The following is a 13,833-nucleotide window of genomic DNA, read 5'->3' on the forward strand; positions in this document are numbered from 1 at the left end:
GAGGCAGCAAGATTATTGGCTACCAGCACCCTTCCCCTGTAAGACAGCTGGGGTAGCACCCATTTCCACCATGACAATCTGGCTCACACTTTCTCCACTACACCCTCCCAATTCTTTTTCTGAAAGACATCGGAGCCTAGAGAAAAAAAACAGTCTTCACCCTATCTCTGCCCCACTGAATCCCCTTGGTAACCGTGGAATGGACCCCATCTGAAGCTGACCTGCCCACAGCGATTTGCGATTTACATGAGGCCCCAGCACACAGTAAACTCTTCCAAGACAAAAAACATCCCCAAACCCAAAGGCTTTCATTGTTTTAAACAAGTACTGGTGGTCCACACGATCAAAAGCCTTCTCCTGATCCAAAGAGAGTAAACCCACATTTACATCAGACAGTTCACAAATGTCTAAAACCTCTCCTTAGAAACACGTTATCAACAATAGAGCGGTCAGGTACACAGTAGACTGGTCCTTGTACTCTTTCAGCTCCAGATACTCTTTCAACAGGTTTGAGAGACATTTACATACAATTTTGTATTCTGCACACAGCAATGCAACAGGTCGCCAATTTTTTTGAAAAGCCAAATCCCCCCTTTTTTGGCAACAATGAAAGCACCGCACGTTGACAGGATACAGGAAGAGAACCCACATGAAAAGATTCACAAATCATTTCATAAAAATCCCCCCCAAAAGTGCTTATCGACCTCAGATGGTAAAGCATCGATGCCAGGGGCTCGGCCTGATGAGAGCTACATAACTGCTGTGAACAGCTCCTGCAGTGTAATGTCAGAGTCCAATGCGACTCTCTGTTCATGGCCCAATTTATTTATTTATCTTTATTTAACCAGGCAAGTCAGTTAAGAACAAATTCTTATTTACAATGACAGCCTACCGGGGAACAGTGAGTTAACTGCCTTGTTCAGGGGGCAGAACGACAGATTTTTACCTTGTCAGCTCGGGGATTCAATCCAGCGACCTTTCGGGTAACTGGCACTAGGCTACTTGCCGCACCAAATTGAGGAAGTCCATGTAACAACTGTTCAGTACACAGAGAATCACAATCCTCCGCCTTATAGAAGGCAGAGTAGAAATCCACAGTATGTTGTTGCATTTCACTGTCATCCGTGGTCACCTTCCCATCAGGGAGACGAATGCAGACCATCTGTTTGCGTTGCAATGACGACTGTCCACTGTACAGTTCCAGTCCCACCCTAAAACCACTCCCCTCTTGGTCACACTGTCTTAAGGTTTCCTTTATTCTATCAAAAACAACACTATGCTCTGTACCCTCATTAGGAGCATAAACATTCAAAACAACAAACAAAAAAAACGTAACATCCACCTTGACCAATAAAACCCGACCCTTGACAATCTCTGTTGTAGATACCACATTAGTACCATGACTGAGTATTTGCTGCCCCTCCCACCATATACCCCAGTCAACCTCATTAGCCTCATCACTGTGTGTCTCCTGTAGGAAAACTACATTAAGCCTTTTCTGTTTTATTACTTCTATACCCAAGCCCTCTTATTCCTCTCCCCTCCCCCATTAATATTGAGAGAACCTCCCCTTAGTACCTCCATATAGAAAAGAGAAAGGAAAAGCAGAAGAAACCACAGAGAAACCAGACAAAGAGAAAAAAACACCCTATGAGGCATGATCATCATCATCATTGTTTTAATTTTCTCTGAACCTTACCACGTTTCCCACTACCTTTTGCTGCCGTGACAGCAGTAACACATTTCCTTACATCACAGTTGACCTCACAAATTTATCAACATCAAAAAAAATCTGCCAATTTGACAGATTTCCCAAAAGTCTAACCCATTTACCTCCTCTAGATTGTAAATTGAGTCATCACCAACTGCTATCATACCAAGAGAGATATCCATATCCTTCTCCTGATCCTCCTCAATTGAGGCCACAGACCCCTGACTACCCTCAGCCACATCACTCTCAACACTACCCACTTTCACCCCATCACTCGTACCGGGCATCTCCTCTACTACCTGGGAGACTAGCCACACATGAACTCCCTCCTGTACCACATCACTCGTACTGGGCATCTCCTCACCAGTCTGAGGAAATGGATCCCCAGATCCGTCCTTACCTCCTACAAATATACTTTTCTGCTGCATAACAGACGCTATGCTCTGCTCTGGTACAAGTTGCAACTCTGTACCCTCAAAACGGACAACTTGTTCCTCAGCAACAGGTGTTTGTGACTGCTCCACCACTGTCGGACCACAATCTCCCTACATCAGTGGGCAGAGTTGCAACTTGTACCAGAGCAGAGCATAGCGTCTGTTATGCAGCAGAAAAATATTGTTGTAGGAGGTAAGGACGGATCTGGGGATCCATTTCCTCAGACTGGCGTTACGAGGACCATCTCTCCCTACACCAGTGAGCCCAGGTGTTACGAGGACCACCTCTCCCTACATCAGTGGGCCCAGGTGTTACGAGGACCACCTCTCCCTACATCAGTGGGCCCAGGCGTTACGAGGACCACCTCTCCCTACATCAGTGGGCCCAGGCGTTACGAGGACCACCTCTCCCTACATCAGTGGGCCCAGGCGTTACGAGGACCACCTCTCCCTACATCAGTGGGCCCAGGCGTTACGAGGACCACCTCTCCCTACATCAGTGGGCCCAGGCGTTACGAGGACCACCTCTCCATACATCAGTGGGCCCAGGCGTTACGAGGACCACCTCTCCCTACATCAGTGGGCCCAGGCGTTACGAGGACCACCTCTCCCTACATCAGTGAGCCCAGGCGTTACGAGGACCACCTCTCCCTACATCAGTGGGCCCAGGCGTTACGAGGACCACCTCTCCATACATCAGTGGGCCCAGGCGTTACGAGGACCACCTCTCCATACATCAGTGGGCCCAGGCGTTACGAGGACCACCTCTCCCTACATCAGTGGGCCCAGGCGTTACGAGGACCACCTCTCCATACATCAGTGGGCCCAGGCGTTACGAGGACCACCTGCGCCCCTCCCTCCGCCTTCTCCCTTTTCGGGCAAGCATGTCGCTTATGGCCAACATCCCCACACTCAAAACACCGTTGACTACTCGTAATAGTATAAGCCATATACAGTCTGTTGTCATACTTGACTTCAAAGTCTGCTCCGGTGAGTCCAAAAACATAAACACCTGTCGCCGACACGACATAACCTGTTACAAAGCCGGGTGTTCGCAACCCAACAGGACAATCTTAATGTAACTTGCAAACTTCCCAAACCACAATAACTCGCGCTCCAATAGCTCATTGGGAATAAACGGCGGTACATTCGAAATCGTTACCCTTGTGATGGGGGAAAAAAACAGCATAACTTGAATAAACATACCTTTAAGAAGTACAACATACTCAACCATACGAACAACAAGACACTTTCATCTGCGACGCATAAGCAACATTCTCATAGCCTACCTTCTCTCCTACGGCGACCAGAAATTTCTCCACAATGACAGTAGCTTCAGTAACACACCTTAAGCCGTGCCAAAGTGACAGAGACGGCGTCCCAATGTGGGTCGCCATCTCCACCAAAGCCAGGGCAATTTCAACAAGAAAAACAATATACTTAATTCTACCACAACAAATAAATAATCACCTTAATCATGCATCAAAAAAGGAAAGCCACCAAGAAATGTAAAACAAGAAGGAAAAAACAGGCAATCTAACTCCAGACAAGACTAGCTCATACAATTCCCAGCATGCACCAAACACTCCCAGCATGCAGAGAGAGAGAGAGAGAGAGAGAGAGAGAGAGAGAGAGCGAGAGAGAAAGAGAGAGAGAGAGAGAGAGAGAGAGAGAGAGAGAGAGAGAGAGAGAGAGAGAGAGAGAGAGAGAGAGCCTAGCAGTTAAGAGCATTGGACCAGTAACCAAAAAGTCGCTGATTTGAATCCCAGAGCCAACTAGGTGAAACATCTTCCGATGTGCCCTTGAGCAAGGCATTTAATCCTAATTGCTCCTGTAAGTGGCTCTGGAGAAGATCGTCTGCTAAATGACAAAAATGTAATGGACCCACCAATGTCCCTGACCTCTTTATTATACCTTCACTCATAGAGGCCCTGAACTGAGCCTTATAGAGTATGAATAGATACAGTAGAAGGCTAGAGATAAGAAGCTTTGGATCCAGTTGCCCAGGGGTTTTTTATCATTTCTATTCGCCGGGATAGATACTGTATTCTTCGGTGGTTGAGTGCAGCAGGGTGGTTATTAAGAGGACTATGCAAGGCTAGCTCCCCATCTTCCTTCCTCTCCTTCTCATTCCCCTACTGGGGCTCTGAAATATTCATGATATAAATATTTCATCCACATTTAATAAAAGCGGTGGTCGTTATTAACGAGGTGACTGAGGGATCCATTGATCAAGCTTTCTGTTTTATGTAATGCAGATTTCCCCCTGCTCTGTTTCTCCAGACACTGGCTGCTTTACTGTAACTTTCCTCTCTCGTTCGTTCCTCATATTTTTAACGTTCTCTTGTTCCACGGTAGACGGTGGCGGGTAGCGGCAGCCTCGTTTAACCGACCTGCCCAATTAGCTGCTGTGAGCATGTACAAGAGAGCGTTTGGAATTTTTGATTCCCGTAACTGGATTATGTTTAAGTCTAAATGAGGTAGACTTAAACATAGCTACACTGCAGTGCTCATTTGGAGAGAAAGATCAACTTGGTAGAAAATAGGCCTGTACTGTCTGACCTTCTTTCTTTCTTTCTTTCTTTCTTTCTTTCTGTCTTTCTTTATTTCTGTCTTTCTTTCTTTCGTTCGTTCTTTCTTTAATTAAATTATTTCCTTCCTACATGCTTCCTAGCTCATCTCTAAGACATTACGTTTATATAGGCAGCATACGGTCTCCTTCTCTCCCTCTCTCATTCCTCTTCCTCCTATCCCTCCCTCCCTCCCTCCCTCCTTCCCTCCCTCCCTCCCTCCCTCCCTGTCCGGCTGCCAGATTGACTTTTAGTACCACAGAGTGTATCACAGACAAATTAGCCTCATCAAGCTAATCCACTAAATCCCAGTTGCATTATGAGCCCCCCATCTTCCACATCCGTCTGTGTGGGGGAGGCAGGGAGGCAGGGTGGGGGGGTCAGGACAGCTGTCACCATATGGCCTCCTGGGTGGGTCTCTTTGCCACGGCAAAACATTGTCTACTACACACCTCTGATACACCACTAATACTATCAGACCTGAAATCAATAAGGGCAAAAACAGAGAGAATTGAGGGTATCATATTTATTGCAATGAGAGAGAGAGAGAGAGAGAGAGAGAGAGAGAGAGAGAGAGAGAGAGAGAGAGAGAGAGAGAGAGAGAGAGAGAGAGAGAGAGAGAGAGAGAGAGAGAGAGAGAGAGAGAGAGAGAGAGAGAGAGAGAGAGAGAGAGAGAGAATCATATTAGTTGTGTTGAGGCATATATTTTCTGAAACCCAACCATCATCATGAAGTGCAAGGCTTTAATTAGCCCACTCCCTCTCTCGTGGTGCTGCCTGATTGAGCGGGTAATGTTTCACTTTAAGGTGTGTGTGTGTGTGTGTCATTCGTCAGTGTATGCAAGTGTGCAGGCAATATGAAAGGATGTGTGTGTGTGTGCCTTGTTATGTAAGGTCTAGAGGGGTCATGATGTACAGTACACATTGAGTGGAATAATCCCACAGTATCAACTTGAATTGGCTGGAATTGGATTAGAGGAGCTTGTGCTCGTCCTGTACTGAAGGCCAGAGCCCAGTTAATGGTGTTGGTTTGATCAGATTGGGAGGTTTATAACATTAGATCTTGTGACACAGCGCTTCTGTCTGGCGCTGTCGAATACAAAAGGCCTCTTGTAATGGAGGGGAGCAGCTCCTTACACTTAACCTCTCCCTCCTCTTCTCCCTCCTCTTCTCCCTGCTCCTCCTCTCCTTTTCTCCCTCCTCTTCTCCTCCTCTTCTCCCTCCTCCTCCTCTTCTCCTTCCTCCTCCTCTCCACTTCTCCCTCCTCCTCCTTTCCTCTTCTCCCTTCTCCTCCCCTCCTCTCCTCCCTACTCTTCTTCCTCCTTCCCCTCTCCTCTTCTCCCTCCACTTCTCCCTCCTCCTCCTCTCCTCCTTCCTCATTCTCTTCCTCTTCTCCCTCCTCCTCCTCTCCTCCTTCCTCCTCCTCTCCACTTCTCCCTCCTCCTCCTCTACTCTTCTCCCTTCTCCTCCCCTCCTCTCCTCCCTAGTCTTCTTCCTCCTTCTCCTCTCCTCTTCTCCCATCTCTTCTCCCCTTCTCCCTCCTCCTCCTCTTCTCTTTCCCTCCTCCTCCCCTCCTCTACTCCCTCCTCTTCTCCCTCCTCTTCTCCCACCACATCTCCCACCTCTTCTCCCACCTCTTCTCCCACCTCTTCTCCCACCTCTTCTCCCACCTCTTTTCCCTCCTGTTTTCCCTCCTTTTCTCCCATCTCCTTCTCTCCTGCTCTCCTCCTCCGCTGCCCTCTTCTCTTCCGGCCTATCAGATAATCAATGTAACAGAGAGGCTTTGCTAAACCATCAGCACATCCCTTCCTCTCTCTCTCTGGTGGTCCACTATCTTGCTCTCTCCCTAGCTACTTTCTCTCTCTCTCTCTCTGTCCACTCCCTCTCTCGACCCTGTTGGGTGGTTTGCCAGAAACAAGAGTGCTAGTCAAAGCTGAGCTGGCGTGTCAATTAGCTGTCCTTTATTCATCGGCCAGTCAGTCTCAATTCAATGGGACTAAACTGTGTAAGGGAGCGGTGCTCAGTGAAGAAAAACATTTCCTCTTATCCAGAAATTAACATATTAGTATTCTGCACGGTAAAGCCCTTTCCGTGGCTCCTGATAGTCCCAGCAACACACAGCTCAACCAATGCAGAAAATCAATGACATCCTAGACATCATTGCAGGTTGTCTGCAGAGGCACAATGCTATTTTCCCCTGAGTGTGTGTGTGTGTGTGTGTGTGTGTGTGTGTGTGTGTGTGTGTGTGTGTGTGTGTGTGTGTGTGTGTGTGTGTGTGTGTGTGTGTGTGTGTGTGTGTGTGTGTGTGTGTGTGTGTGTGTGTGTGTGTGTGTGTGTGTGTGTGTGTGTATATGCACATGTTTGGTTGTGTGTGTGTACTCTGTGTTTGTGTGTGTGTACATGATAATCTAAATGTGAGACGTGCACTGTAATAGAGAGGTTTTGAAGACGGCTCTGTTGTTTGAATGCATGTGTATGAATAATGCCTTGACAGAGAACATTCTCACATGCTCAATCTCTTGGGTTTCTTAATATCTGCAGGCTAATACTGCACCATCTGCACTGCTCAGACTGAGAGGAGAGGGGGAAGGGAGGAAGAGAGGAGAGAACATTCACTCCGAGGCGTGCTGAGATAGCAGTATTAGCAGCAGTGCTGTGGAGTGACCTGCCACTCGTTCTCCAATTTCAAATTCAAATGCAAAGCTCATCCATGGGGAACCTCACCTCTCTCCCTCTGTGGCCTCTCCCTCTATCCTTCTCTCTCTCCCTCTGTGGCCTCTCCCTCTATCCTTCTCTCTCTCCCTCTGTGGCCTCTCCCTCTATCCTTCTCTCTCTCCCTCTGTGGTCTCTCCCTCTATCGTTCTCTCTCTCCCTCTGTGGCCTCTCCCTCTATCGTTCTCTCTCTCCCTCTGTGGCCTCTCCCTCTATTGTTCTCTTTCTCCCTCTGTGGCCTCTCCCTCTATCCTTCTCTCTCTCCCTCTGTGGCCTCTCCCTCTATCCTTCTCTCTCTCCCTCTGTGGCCTCTCCCTCTATCCTTCTCTCTCTCCCTCTCTCTCTCTATTGCTCCCCCACTCGCTCTCAATTCACTTTCTCAATTTTGAAGTGCTTTGATACCACGCCAACGGAGGGATCCCCTGAGATTGAACTGGGAGCTTCTCACCTTCCTCTTTCAATATGTCTCTCCTTTACTGTGCTATCAATCCCCATATGGCCTGTCTCAATCCTTTTTTTTCTATCTTCTATTGTTCGGGTTTTCTTGAAAAACTAGTTTCTGGATAGGGGTGAAGTATATCTTTTGTGACCTCGTATTCCCTCCCTCAGCCCCTCTCTCGCATCCTACCCCTCTCTTTCTCTCTGTTGGCTGAGCCCCCATGGATCAGAGTAGCACTGAAACGTAACATGATACAGATGGAACATAGTATAAACAGAACATCCTTGAAAGACAAATCCAGTCCTCTGAATCACTCCTCTTCTTACACAACTATTTATGCATTTCATTGTTATTCCTTTTTCACCCAGATTACATTAGTTCCCCTTTCGGCTTTCATTGTGTGTGTGTGTGTGTGTGTGTGTGTGTGTGTGTGTGTGTGTGTGTGTGTGTGTGTGTGTGTGTGTGTGTGTGTGTGTGTGTGTGTGTGTGTGTGTGTGTGTGTGTGTGTGTGTGTGTGTGTGTGTGTGTGTGTGTGTGTGTGTGTGTGTGTAAGTGTGCTCTGTGCATGCTGATGCATATGTCTTTTATCTAAATGCTCTGTTAGCTCCAGCCCTTCTCACCATACAGCTGGTCAGTTTATTGAGGGCAGTAGGGAGTACCTTGCCTCCCTGCTTTGGTAATTGTGTTTTTGTACCAGCCGTCCAACCAGATTAGAGTCCCCAGGACCCTGTGTCCACCTCTCTCTCATCACTATGACTACTATGGCTCAAGGGAGCTGGAAGTTAACAGCTCTCTCTGATCCTTCCATTGCCATTGGCCCTGACAAACTGCATCTGGTATAAGAACAAATTCAGAAGCAACCTGTTTTTTTATATATATATTTGTTATTCGGACTTTATCCCGGTTTCCAGGCCTGCGGGAGAGAACATGAGCAGAGCAAGCTCACTGATTGGACGACTGATTAGATTGTGTTAGGGTGCTATAGCACACACACACACACACACACACACACACACACACACACACACACACACACACACACACACACACACACACACACACACACACACACACACACACACAACACACACACACACTGCTCCCCGCCTGGTGTGTGTGTGTGTGTGTGTGTGTGTGTGTGTGTGTGTGTGTGTGTGTGTGTGTGTGTGTGTGTGTGTGTGTGTGTGTGTGTGTGTGTGTGTGTGTGTGTGTGTGTGTGTGTGTGTGTGTGTGTGTGTGTGTGTGTGTGTGTGTGTGTGTGTGGAAGCTCCAGTGTAATCAGATTAATCTGCGTTAGAAGGCCTCATAGGAGATAGAGCTGTTGCTGCAATTTGAAGCATACCCAAAACCCCAAGCTCATTTGTGAAGAGTTCAAGTCTTACCCAAGCTATCCTACCCTAAGATATCTTGAGAGACACATTAGTAATATGTGCACCACCCACCAGTTGATAACAACAAAGGCAGTGGCTCTGCAGGTCATTGGATCGACGTGGGGGAATTATTCTGTGATGGATGGGGATGTCGATAGGTCAGAGGTCAAACTCACTAATGATGAAGCTGAATTATTTCCTGTTCGGCTTGGCTTCCTTTTGCTTTTTTCCCCTCTGTCTTGTTTTCATTCTCTCTACCTCTTCCTGCTCTCAAAGTCTTCTTTCTAAATACTGTATTTATTTATCTTCTCTCTTTCTCCCCTCTATCTCCTTCTACCTCTCTCTCTCTCTCTCTCTTTCTCTCTCTCTCTCTCTCTCTCTCTCTCGCTCTCTCTCACTCTCTCTCTCTCTCTCTCTCTCTCTCTCTCGCTCTCTCTCTCTCTCTCTCTCTCGCTCTTTCTGCTCTCTCTCTCTCTCTCTCTCTCTCTCTGTCGGTCTGCTCTCAATTAAATTAAATTAAAGGCCTCTATTGGCATGGTGATGTAGATAATAAACAAAAATGAAATAAACAATAAAAAAGAACAGATAACATCATTCACTGTCACGTTCCTGACCTGTTTTCCTTTGTTATGTATTTGTTTTAGTTGGTCAGGGTGTGAGTTGGGTGGGTTAGTCTATGTTTTCTATTTCTATGTGGGGTTTTGTGTTCGGCCTGGTATGATTCTCAATTAGAGACAGGTGTGTATCGTTTGTCTCTGATTGAGAGTCATACTAAGGCAGCCAGGGTTTCACTGGTGTTTTGTGGGTGTTTGTTTCCTGTGTCAGTGTTTGGGCCACACAGGACTGTTTGAGGTTAGTCACGTTTGTTGTTTTGTATTTTGTAGTGTTTTCTTGTTATTTACATTAAACATGTACAATTACCAATCCGCATCTTGGTCCGATCCATGCTCCTCCTCGTCTGAGGAGCAGAACGACATTGACAACCTTAACAGAAACACCCACCACAACAGGACCAAGCGGATTGAGGAAGGAAGGAAGGAACTAAAGCAATGGAGAGAAGAGGAATGGACTTGGGAGGAGATCCTGGACGGCAAAGGACCCTGGACTCAGCCAGGTGAATATCGCCGTCCCAAAGCGGAGCTGGAGGCAGCGAAAGCGGAGAGGCGGTTTTATGAGGCAAAGGCAAGGCAGAGTGGCTGGAAGCCCGAGAGGCTCACCCAAAAATTTCTTGGGGGGGGGGCTAAAGGGGAGTGTGGCGAAGCCGGGTTGGATACCTGAGCCAACTCCCCGGGCTTGCCGTGGAGTGAGAGGGCGTCGTACTGGTCAGATACCGTGTTATGCGGTAAAGCGCACGGTGTCCCCAGTACGCGTGCTTAGCCCAGTGCGGGCTATTCCACCTTGCCGCACTGGGAGGGCTAGGTTGAGCATCGAGCCGGATGCCATGAAGCCGGCTCAACGTATCTGGCCTCCAGTACGTCTTCTCGGGCCGGTGTACATGGCACCAGCCTTACAGGTGGTGTCCCCGGTTCGCCTGCATAGCCCAGTGCGGGCTATTCCACCTCGCCGCACTGGCAGGGCTACGGGGACGATTCAACCTGGTAGGGTTGGGGAGGCTCGGTGCTCAAGAGCACGTGTCCTCCTTCACGGTCCGGTATATCCGGCGCCACCTTCCCGCCCCAGCCCAGTACCACCAGTGCCTGCACCACGCACCAGGCTTCCAGTGCATCTCCAGAGCCCTGTTCCTCCTCCCCGCACTCGCCCTGAGGTGCGTGCCCTCAGCCCGGTACCTCCAGTTCCGGCACCACGCATCAGGCCGATTGTGCGTCTCAGCCGGCCAGAGTCTGCCGTCTGCCCAGCGGTGCCTGAACTGCCCGTCTGCCCAACGCCGTCTGAGCCATCCGTCTGCCAAGCGCCATCTGAGCCATCCGTCTGCCACGAGCCATTAGAGCCATCCGTCTGCCACGAGCCGTTAGAGCCGCCCGTCAGTCAGGAGCCCCTAGAGCCGCCCGTCAGTCAGGAGCTGCCAGAGACGCCAGCCAGTCAGGAGCTGCCAGAGACGCCAGCCAGTCAGGAGCTGCCAGAGACGCCAGCCAGTCAGGAGCTGCCAGAGACGCCAGCCAGTCAGGAGCTGCCAGAGACGCCAGCCAGTCAGGAGCTGCCAGAGACGCCAGCCAGTCAGGAGCTGCCAGAGACGCCAGCCAGTCAGGAGCTGCCAGAGACGCCAGCCAGTCAGGAGCTGCCAGAGACGCCAGCCAGTCAGGAGCTGCCAGAGACGCCAGCCAGTCAGGAGCTGCCAGAGACGCCAGCCAGTCAGGAGCTGCCAGAGACGCCAGCCAGTCAGGAGCTGCCAGAGACGCCAGCCAGTCAGGAGCTGCCAGAGACGCCAGCCAGTCAGGAGCTGCCAGAGACGCCAGCCAGTCAGGAGCTGCCCTACGGTCATGAGCTGCCCTACGGTCATGAGCTGTCCTACGGTCATGAGCTGCCCTCCGGTCATGAGCTGCCCTCCGGTCATGAGCTGCCCTCCGGTCATGAGCTGCCCTCCGGTCATGAGCTGCCCTCCGGTCATGAGCTGCCCTCCAGTCATGAGCTGCCCTCCAGTCATGAGCTGCCACTCAGTCCGGAGCTGCCACTCAGTCCGGAGCTGCCACTCAGTCCGGAGCTGCCGCTCCTTCTCCCGGAGCTGCCGCCCCTTCTCCCGGAGCTGCCGCCCCTTCTCCCGGAGCTGCCGCCCCTTATCCCGGAGCTGCCGCCCCTTATCCCGGAGCTGCTGCCCCTTATCCCGGAGCTGCTGCCCCTTATCCCGGAGCTGCTGCCCCTTATCCCGATGCTGCCCCTTCATTTAGGTGGGTTTAGTTGGAGGGTGGTCATTGGGCGGGGGATACGGAAGCGGGGAGTGACTATGGTGGGGTGGGGACCTCGCCCAGCGCCAGAGCCGCCACCGTGGACAGACGCCCACCCAGACCCTCCCCTAGACTTTGTGCTGGTGCGCCCGGAGTTCGCACCTTAAGGGGGGGGTTCTGTCACGTTCCTGACCTGTTTTCCTTTGTTATGTATTTGTTTTAGTTGGTCAGGGCGTGAGTTGGGTGGGTTAGTCTATGTTTTCTATTTCTATGTGGGGTTTTGTGTTCGGCCTGGTATGATTCTCAATTAGAGACAGGTGTGTATCGTTTGTCTCTGATTGAGAGTCATACTAAGGCAGCCAGGGTTTCACTGGTGTTTTGTGGGTGTTTGTTTCCTGTGTCAGTGTTTGGGCCACACAGGACTGTTTGAGGTTAGTCACGTTTGTTGTTTTGTATTTTGTAGTGTTTTCTTGTGGTTTACATTGAACATGTACAATTACCAATCCGCATCTTGGTCTGATCCATGCTCCTCCTCGTCTGAGGAGGAGAACGACATTGACAACCGTAACATTCACAGAAGTTCCAAAAAAATACAGACATTTCAAATGTCATAATATGTCTATATACAGTGTTGTAACAATGTATGTAACGCTCTCTCTCTCTGCCTTCTCTCTCTGCCTTCTCTCTCTCTCTCTCCCACAGAGTTCTCAGGTTGCGTGTAACCAAATCTATTAATTTCCATCCCTCCAACATCCCCTCCCTCCCTCCACTAACAGTGGGGAGATGTGATCCATTATGAGTCTGTGTTTGTGTGCAGGTGTTTCAGACACTGAGAGGAGAGGGGGAGGAGGGGAGTGTCTGAAAGGTGAAGAAGAGATGCAGTCCTGAATGATGAATGATAATGATGGTATTTTATGCGTAAGTGCTTCCAGTGTGTGTGTGTCTTTTATGGAGGGTAAACAGAAGAGACTACATACATTACATGGTAATCACTATTATCTCTATACCTTACGTACCTTTTACACCTAAACATAAGTTGATTCATCTGGAAACTTCATCTGTTATTACAACATGATATACAGTACTGTCAGGATCAAAACATATTGATTCAAAAGTAGCTAAGATGGGTTGAAGTCTGTCCATAATAAAGCGTTACTCTACCTTATTAACAGCACTATATACAAGGCAGATCCGACAGGCTCTAGTTTTGTCGCACCTGGCCAAATTTTATTTGTCACATGCGCTGAATACAACAAGTGTTGGTAGACCTTACCGTGAAATGCTTACTTACAAGCCCTTAACCAACAATGTAGTTCAAGAAATAGACAACTGTTCAGTCGTGTGGTCAGATGCCACAATGAGGGACTTAGGAAATTTCAATTGACTCAGAACAGGGCAGCACGGCTGGCCCTCGGATGTACACAGAGAGCTAACATTAATAATATGCATGTCAATCTCTCCTGGCTGAAAGGAGAGATTGACTTCATCCCTACTTGTATATGTGAGAGGTATCGACATGTTGAAAGCACCCAGCTGTCGGTTTAGACTACTAGCACACAGACACCCATGCATGTCACCAGAGGTCTCTTCACGGTCCCCAAGTCCAGAACAGACTATAGGAGCCGCACAGTACTACATAGAGACATGACTACATGGAACTCTATTCCACATCAAGTAACTGATGCAAGCAGTAAAATTAGATTAATTTTTTAAAATAAAAATACACTTTATGGAACAGCGAGGACTGTGAAGCAACAC

Source organism: Salvelinus fontinalis, chromosome 28, assembly GCF_029448725.1.
Source record: "Salvelinus fontinalis isolate EN_2023a chromosome 28, ASM2944872v1, whole genome shotgun sequence".
Taxonomy (NCBI): domain Eukaryota; kingdom Metazoa; phylum Chordata; class Actinopteri; order Salmoniformes; family Salmonidae; genus Salvelinus; species Salvelinus fontinalis.